Source organism: Mustela nigripes, chromosome 15 (genome assembly GCF_022355385.1).
Source record: "Mustela nigripes isolate SB6536 chromosome 15, MUSNIG.SB6536, whole genome shotgun sequence".
Classification (NCBI taxonomy): Eukaryota; Metazoa; Chordata; class Mammalia; order Carnivora; family Mustelidae; genus Mustela; species Mustela nigripes.
This window is the reverse complement of record NC_081571.1, coordinates 12,483,123-12,491,245: the sequence shown is the minus strand read 5'-3', so window position 1 is coordinate 12,491,245 and position 8,123 is coordinate 12,483,123.

The following is an 8,123-nucleotide window of genomic DNA, read 5'->3' as shown; positions in this document are numbered from 1 at the left end:
AAAATGAAGCTTGGGTTTTATTTATAGAGCACCCAAGAGATCTGGGTTTTGAGTGCTGCCTTTCTTTTCTTGAATTCCCAGGGGAAAAAAATACTTCACATACGGCAGGGTCCAGGGTGACAGCCACGTAATAAAGGCTGGATGAATGAATGAATGAATGAATGAGGGGAGGGGAGAGACAAGCTGACATCTCCATTTCAACAGAAAAAAAAAATGCAACAAGAGAAGTAAAACTAAACCAAAGAATTTAGATAAGGGCAGAAATGAGGATACGGATGACCCATAAGGGAAACTTCCAAACGGGCAGTGTTACTAAACACCGTAGCTGGCTCCCCAGAGGTCATTGTTGAGACGCCTTTCTGGAGTCTTTTCAATGTCATGGTAAGAGTAGAGAGAAGGGGTAAGAGTGAGCCCGCTGGGTAAGGTAAGTGGTTGCCTGGTATTTTCCAGGATAGCTTTCTCTGTGTAAATGGCAGTTTCTCAGAAGCGACACAGAAAATGCAAGATTCCTGCAATCTTCAGCCCAGACTCAACAACTAGTTGGCAGTGATTAAGAGGAGCTTTTCTTCATGAGAGCATGAGCCACGAAGTTGGTGGCAGCAGGGAACTGGCAGCTTGAGCGTCCTCTATTCAACGGAGAGAGACAGAGGTCCAGAGCTTGGACATGTGGAGGGCTATGACAAGGGCAAGCCAAACAAGGTCTTGACCCTCGGGAGTCTTCTCTGAGGGCCGGGGGCACTCTGCCAAGTGCGATGTCACAAGATTGGTTTGGTTTGGGGCTCAGCACCAGCCAGATTTGCATATTGATTTTGATGAGATCTTATTTGTATGGGAGATCTGGTAAGTTTCACTGGCTGCTTAAGTCCCAGGAGATAAGGAGCCTGACCCTGGTGAAGAGGCAGCCTTTCGAGTAGTCATCATAACTAAAGACAATGCATTAGAAGTGAAGGCTTGTCCCTTTTAAAAGCACTCCAGTTGCAAACAATAGAGACTTAGCTCAAACCAGCTTGGGCAAAAAGGGAAATTGATTGGCTCAAAAAAATCCAAGGAACTGAACAACCGGAAGTGGAAAAGAGCAGAGATGTCTGTGGCTGGGCCGTGGAGACCGGGCCTTCTCCCTCTCTCTCTCCCGGATAGAGTTCTCTGTCTCTCACTGTATCTCTTTCTCTCTCAGCTTTCTTTTGGTTTGTCAGCTTTATTCTCTCTGCACACCACGTGTCTCCACAGTGTAAAGGACCGACTTCTCTCATCTAAATTCTCAGAACGATCTCATCGGCCCTGGCTAGTCACATATCATTCCTAGGACAACCAGATGGCAGGAAAATGAAAGAACCTAGTAGTTTCCATAATTGTCATATGTTGAAGGAGATCATTCCCTAAAGAAAGATTGGGCGTTGGGTGGGGGTGGGGAGTGGAGGGATGCCCGGGTATATCTCCCATCATGCCATGATTCCACATCAAAACACCCAGTTATTTATTTATTCATTTATTTCTTTTGAAATTGTATTTATTTATTTAACTGACAGAGAGAGAGAGAGAGACAGCAAGACAGGGAACACAAGCAGGGGGAGTGGGAGAGGGAGAAGCAGACTCCTGACTGAGCAGAGAGCCCGATGTGGGGCTCCATCCCAGGACCCTGGGAGCATGGCCCCAGCTGAAGACAGACTCTTAACGACTGAGCCACCCAGGTGCCCTGAAACACTAAGTTATTAAAGAAGCTTTTCTATCACTCAGCCTGATGGTTTTAAGGCTCAGCCTAGCCTCCTTCTTGCTCGTGTGTGTGTGTTTATGGCATGTAGGTGGGCAACATCATTGGCAGCGCATAAAAAAACAGCACCCACAGAATCCAACGAGGCTTCGGGAAATCATCCCAGCCTGGGTTCCTGGAATGCAGGAACCCAGGAAGGGGCAGCCTCTTCTCCTGCTTCCCAAACCTCCAGGGACCCCACAAAATGGGGGGTGGGGTGGGGTGGGGGTGAGGTCCGGTGGGCCCGGGCTGGATGCGGGGAGGTAGGGATGGGTAATGGCCTGCCATTTCCACTTTAGGAGGCAGGAGGGCCCTGGCAGGAGGTCTGGTAGCTGCGCCCCCCTCTGTGGGGGCCCTCCACATCCGTGCTCCCTGGAGTCACCCCGCCAGGGCGGACAGCACGTGCCGATGGAGCGAGTCCACTTCACCCGGGAAGAACATTTTAATAGTCAGCTGCGAGGGCCATTAAATTACAGCGCGCACATTAAGATTCTGGCTGCCGCCGCAGAGGAACACTTATCAGAGGTGAAGCCTCTGGAAATGCCATTCATCTCAATAGAGAGCTGCTGAGACAGAACAAAAAGACGAGGGGCGCCAGGGGAGCGGGGGAGGGGAGCGCAGCGGCCCTGCTCACCATTCCCCTTCCTAACAAGATGGTCTCCTGCCCTGCCAACGGTCCTGACAGGGCCCAGCCAGGCCGGACCAGGCACAGGACTGTAGCCCCGGGCAGCTTTCGCCTTTGCTCCTCAACAGGGGCCTCTCAGGACGGGTCACTCCTCCCACAAGCCCAAGGACACACATGCACGAAGGACCAGAACCAAGATTCAAACCCAGGCTTGTCCTAGCTTCAAAGTCTGGGTCCTTAACCACTCTGAATGCTGCTCTTAGAGCTTCTGGAATGGTTTTTGGAGCTCAGGACTCCCTGGTCCTTCCGCATGGCCCCCAGCCCTTAAAGAGAGATGTTTAAAAAGAATGGAAAGGAAAACAGATACATGTCACAGGAAATAACAGATTCTCCAGCCCCCCCACCCACTGTTGGTAAAGGTGGTTTAACAAGAACTATCCCCACCCCCTCCCTCCCTAGCTCCCCCATCGCCAGCTCTTAGCTGTGAGCCTACCCCTCTGCTCCCAGACCCCTGCTCCCCCACCTCCCTGATCATGCCTGTGCCGCACTTACAGAGTGTGACAGGTTAGTTAGACAAATGTGCTGGGAGTCGGGAAGGATAATTAGCACATTCATTAATTAGAGTACTGCTAGTAGTTTGACTGTGAAGGACAACCATTTGTCAACAGAGATCAGGACAGCTGGGGCCAAGCAACCACTCAGGGCGGCAGCAATCCAGAGAAGGCAATAGCACTGACCAGCTGCTATAAAAAACATAGGAGCTGCTCACACACTTAGCGGCAACAGGCTCCGTCACCATGGCAACGTTGGGCCACTTCGTCAGGCTGTCAAACCACAACATTCACATATCCTTCATCTCACCTCAGGTGCTTGTTGCTGTTTTGTGACATCTCTTCCCTTCGCTTTCTGCACAGGCTTGCCCTCTGTGTCCGTTAGCACAAGGCTTTCCCTGGACTGGACATTAATGTTGGGAGTGAGGGAGCAAGTGTGGAATTCTCCTGTGCTGGGGTGTCAGCACTAGCTGGGACATTAGAGATAGAGGCCAGGGCCACAGGCACAATGCACCATGTGTGCAAAGTACTTTTGCACCATGGGTGCAAAGCAGTTCCTTTCATTTCGGTTGACCTAAAAACTCTCCAGAAGAAAGTTGATCTGCAAGACGAGCAACATGGACAAAGACCGGGTGGTCTTCTGTTCTAGATATCACACACCCATAGTCTCTGAGAGAACCAAATCAGCCTAGTGAAAATGCCAAGTCTCCTTCCCCAGCCGTGGTCCGATGGCCTTTCTTTTTTGTTTGTTTTGTTTTGTTTTGTTTTTAATAATACATTTTATTTTTTTATTTTTTATTTTTTATAAACATATATTTTTATCCCCAGGGGTACATTTTATCGCCAGGTTTACACACTTCACAGCACTCACCCTAGCACATACCCTCCCCAATGTCAATAGCCCCACCCCCCTCTCCGAACCCCCCTCCCCCCAGCAACCCTCAGTTTGTTTTGTGAGATTACGAGTCACTTATGGTTTGTCTCCCTCCCAATCCCATCTTGTTTCATTTATTCTTCTCCTACCCCCTTAACCCCCCATGTTGCATCTCCACTTCCTCATATCAGGGAGATCATATGATAGTTGTCTTTCTCCGATTGACTTATTTCGCTAAGCATGATACCCTCTAGTTCCATCCACCTCATCGCAAATGGCAAGATTTCATTTCTTTTGATGGCTGCATAGTATTCCATTGTGTATATATACCCCATCTTCTTTATCCGTTCATCTGTTGATGGACATCTAGGTTTTTTCCATGGTTTGGCTATTGTAGACATTGCTGCTATAAGCATTTGGGTGCACGTGCCCTTTCGGATCACTCCGATGGCCTTTCTTTACACGAATCGCCCATCTGGTCCTGAATGGAACTGAATGAACTAGAGAAGAGCCTTCATGCCATTACACAGATGAGGAAACTGAAGGGGAATGAATTGGCTGTAATCTGAATGCTATTGATTAAATTCCACATGTGCTCAGGGCATGGAGCTGGGTGCTTTTTAGAACAAAACAACATTGACAGATATGACATCCATCACTCAGACTCGAGCTAGAGGCTACTGATATCAGTGCAAGGACACAAAGGGAAGTAGAAGTCCACAGACCATCGCACAGACGGCAAGAACCCAAACGTGTGTCCAGAAAACATCTTCCCTCCCAGATCACAAACACACAAAACACAGAGCATTGTTAGGAGTTTGTGGGGGAATCAAGCAAGTAACCTGGAAGTACAGCAAACACCATGCTGTGTATCATGGACAAAAACAAAGCTTACGTGTGGGTTCCTTTCCCCGACTCTCAGCTGAATCTGTCTTACAAGCTGTCTAAGGAAAAGAGGTCAGCAAGTGGGCATTCTAGTAGATTTAAAAATTGTGAGGCTTGTATGTGCTCAGCTCATTTTTGACAGAGTAATTCAACCAGGAAAGAAAAGTCTTTCAAATGAAGGATGCTGGAAGGACTGGGTATTCATATAGGGAAGAAATGAACCTTGACCCTCCCCTCAAATCACACAAATACAACTAGAAATGGGTCTTCAACTTAAACATAAAAAAGAAAACGACAGAGCTTCTAGAAGAAAAAAATAAAAGAAAGTCTTTGTGACCGTATGGAAGGCAAAGTAGTTTTTTATTTTTTTTTTTATTTGAGTATAGTTGACACACAACATTACATTAGTTTCAGGTGTATAACATAGTGATTCAATGTTTCTATATGTTCTGCTGTGCTCACCACTCGTGTAGCTGCCATCTGTCACCAGACAATGCTATTACAGTGTCATTGACTAGATTCCCTATGCTATAAAAGTTGTTTTTTGTTTAAGACAAAAAATGTGTGAGCTGTGTAAAGAAAAAAAATTGGTAAGTTAGACTTAATTAAAATTTAAAACATCTGTGCTTCAAAAGACACCATTAAGAAAATAAAAGGGCAAGCCACAGGCAGGGAAAAGATATTTGTAATATAGCCACTTGATAAAGGACTTAAACCCAGAATATATAAAGAACTTATTCCCAGCCAATGATAAGATGAACAATCCCCCTTTTAAAAATGAGTAAATGACTTAAACAGACATGTCGCAGAAAAATGCCTACAAATGGCCAATAAGTGCATTAGAAAATGCTCAACATCATTAGTCACTGGGGACATGCAAAGTAAAAGATCCCATCACAAAGCTCTAAGAATGGTTAGCAAGGACATGGAGCAAATGAGATTCTAATCCGTTGCTGGTCAGAGTGTGAAGTGGTAAATGCAAAAGCGGTAAAATAGAAATAAAAACACTTTGGAAAAAGTTAGATAGTTTCTTAAAAAGCTAAATGCAGGGCGCCTGGGTGGCTCAGTGGGTTAAGCCACTGCCTTCGGCTCAGGTCATGATCTCAGGGTCCTGGGATCGAGTCCCTCATCGGGCTCTCTGCTCAGCAGAGAGCCTGCTTCCCTCTCTCTCTCTCTGGCTGCCTCTCCGTCTACTTGTGATTTCTCTCTGTCAAATTAATAAATAAAATCTTTAAAAAAAAAAGCTAAATGCATATTTGCTTTAGGACCTAGCAATTTCCAAAAGAAATGAAAACACATGCCTCATAGCAGTCAGGGTTTCTTACCAGAGAAGCAGAACCACTAGGAGACTATACATACAATTCATATACCTATATGTATGTGTTATAGGGATCTGAGCTTACGCAATTTCGGGAGCTGGCAAAATTGTCTGTGTGAATGTATTTGTTTTCTAGGGTTGTTCTAAAGAAACTTAAAACACTAGAAGGTTATTGTGACACAGTGCTGGAGAGTAGAAGTCTAAAATCAGGGTGTCGGCCGGGTCATGCTGCTTCTGAAACCCATTAGGGGAGGATCCCTCCTTGCTCATCCCAACTTCTGGTGGTCACCAAAGTCCTCAGTGCCCCTTAGCCCGCAGCTGCAGCATTGCAGTCTCTGCACCTGTCACCCCATGGTACTCAGACCTTGTGTCTTCACATGGTCAAATTCTTGGAAGAACATCAGTCAGACTGAATGAGGAGCCCACCCTTCTCCGGTATGAACTTTCTTAAAAAATTATATTTGTAATGACCCTATTTCCAAATAAGGTCACATTCTGAGGTAAGGGAGGTTAGGACTTGGACAGGTCTTTTTGAAGACAGTTCAACCCTGGACAGTATGGTTGCTGTTCTCTGCTGCTGGTGCTGAAGCCTAAAATCCAAAAGGGCAAACTGTCAGGCAATGAGGGTCAGGTAAGAGGGACATGAAGCGGGGGAAGCAAGAACTGAACTGACACTAAAATCTGTGAGGAAACCATGAAGACAGGCTGGAACCCACGTCTGTCACACACAGACTCTAAGCCCAGACCTCAATGATCAGGACTTTCTGGAGGAGAATCTGGTCCCCTTGTCACAGCCCAGAGAAGCTGAAGGAATTCCCTGCAGAAGCAGAAGAACTGAGGGCCCCAATCGACTGCCCTAAGTCAACCAGTTGAGCCAACAGATAAGCAAGAATGTGTGCGCAAGAGAGCCATGTGGCCTGCCTCACCTGCTAAGCATCAAAGATGGCTGCTGCTTCACTTCCACCTTGCGACCTCACGTAGGATGTCTCCTGGAGTCACACTAACCCAGAACTATGCAGGGAAATGAATTGAGGGAAACATGGTTCTAGCTTAGGTCAACTGACACAATACAAACCTATCTACCTACCACATTACAAACCTGTCCACCCCTTTGTCAACTTGACTTCCATATACACCCCTTTAACCGAACTAAAGTTAACATCCAAGAAAGACAGTGGTAAAATCATGCTTCTGTACAACATAATGAAACTCTCTCTCACAAAATAGAAAATGCACTAACACTTTCCCCCCAAAAGAGGATATAAGTCTCTCTTCATCTTTGGGTGATATTGTGGGTTTGATTCCAGATCACCACAATAAAGCCAGTATAAAGTGACTCAAATGAATTTTTTGGTTCCCTAGTGCATATAAAAGTTATGTTTACACTATACAGTTGTCTATTAAATAGCATTATGTCTTTAAAAAAATGTATATACCTTAATCAAAATATACTTCATTGCTTAAAAAAAGGCAAACTATCATCTGAGCTTTCAGTGAATCATAATCTTTTTGCTAGTGTAGAGTGTTGCCTCAGCGTTGATGGCTGCCGGACTGATCCGGGTGGTGGTTGAGGAACGTTGGAGTGGCTGTGGCAATTTCTTCAAATAAAACAAGATAGAAGTTTACCTCATTGATTGACTCTTCCTTTCATGAATTATGTCTCCAAATTGTGTGATGCTGTGTGACAGCATTCCACCCACAGAAGAACTTCTTTCGAAATTGGAGTCAATCTTCTGAAACCCTGCTGCTGCTTTCTCAGCTAAGTTGATTTAAGATTCTAAATCCTTTGTTGTCATTGCAACAGTCTTCACGGCATCTCCACCAGGAGCAGATTCCCTCTCAAGAAACCATTTTCTTGGCTCATCCACAAGGAGCAGTTGTCCAAGTCTGATCATGAGACGGCAGCCGTGCCGGCCCATCTTCTCGCCCCACTTCTAACTCCAGTTCTCTTGCTGTTTCCACCACCTCTGCAGTGACTATCTCCACAGATGCCCTGGACCCCTCCAAGTCCTCCAGGATGATGGAAACCAACTTCTTCCAAACTCCTGTGAATGTGGATATTTTGACCTTCCCATGAATCACAAATGTTCTTAATGGCATCTAGAATGGTGAATCCTTTCCAG